Below are 1,141 nucleotides of genomic sequence, written 5' to 3'. Positions count from 1 at the left end.
CTCGAACCCGTGTCCCCTGCATTGGCAGGCAGATTCTCAATCACTGCGCCACCAGGGAAGCCCGGGGGTGCTAATTTAAATGGTATTGTTTTTTATTTCAAATTACTGATATATAGGAAAGTGATTGAATTTTGTATTTTAACCTTGTATCCTGCAACCTTGCTATAATCACCCAACTTTAGTTCCAGGGTTTTTTTGGTCGATTCTTTCAGATTTTCTACATAGACAGTCATGTCATCTTCAAACAAAGACAGTTTTATTTATTTCTTCCCAACGTGTATACCTTTTTTTTTTTTTTAAATATGTACGCTTCACGAATTTGCGTGCCCATCCTTGCGCAGGGGCCATGCTAATCTTCTCTGTATCGTTCCAATTTTATTATACGTGCTGCCGAAGTGAGCACTCCAACCTGTATCCCTTTTATATCCCTTTCTTGTCTTGTTGCATTAGCTAGGACTTGCAATACAGTGTTTAAAAGGAATGGTGGGAGAAAATATCCTTGCCTTGTTTCTGATCTTAGCAGGAAAGAATGTAGTTTCTCACCATTTGTTATATTAGGCATAGTTTTTCTGTAGATGTTCTTTATCAAATTGAGGAAGTTCCTGCTCTATTCCTAGCTTGCTGAAAGTTTTTACCACGCATGGGTGTTGGATTTTGTCAAATATTTTTTCTGCATCTATCGATATGATCACGTGATTTTTCTCCTTTAGCCTGTTGATGTGATGGATTACATTAATTGAATGAGCCTTGCATAGCTGGAATAAATCCCCCTTGGTTATGGTGTATAATTCTTACTATACATTGCTGGATTTGACTAGCTAATATTTTGCTGAGGATTTTTTCCATCTGTGTTCATGAGAGATCTTGGTCTGTAGTTTTCTTTTCTTGTAATGTCTTTGTCTGGTTTTGGTATTAGAGTAATGCTGGGCTCATAGTATAAGTTAGGAAGTATTGCCTTTGCTTCTATCTTCTAGAAGAGATGGTAGAGAATGAGTATACATTCTTTTTTAAACGTTTGGTAGAATTGCCCCAGTGAATCCATATGGGCCTAGTGCTTTCTGATTTGGAAAGTTATTAATTGTTGATTCATTTTAAAAATTAGATATAGGTCTATTCAAATTGTCTATTTCTTCTACTGTGA

At 36.5% G+C, this 1,141-nt stretch overlaps 1 non-coding gene across 1 annotated transcript; it reads right to left on the bottom strand.

Annotated features, from left to right (window-relative positions):
- Positions 1 to 295: 295 nt before the first annotated feature.
- Positions 296 to 403, bottom strand: LOC114236717 (U6 spliceosomal RNA). Its single transcript, XR_003622588.1, has one exon. It is a non-coding gene; the product is annotated as a U6 spliceosomal RNA (small nuclear RNA).
- Between the last annotated feature and the right edge of the window lie 738 nt (positions 404 to 1,141).

The sequence above is a fragment of the Balaenoptera acutorostrata genome, chromosome 21, assembly GCF_949987535.1.
Source record: "Balaenoptera acutorostrata chromosome 21, mBalAcu1.1, whole genome shotgun sequence".
Taxonomy (NCBI): Eukaryota; Metazoa; Chordata; class Mammalia; order Artiodactyla; family Balaenopteridae; genus Balaenoptera; species Balaenoptera acutorostrata.
Note: the sequence above shows the minus strand (reverse complement) of the source record. Positions and strands in the feature narration are given on the sequence as shown.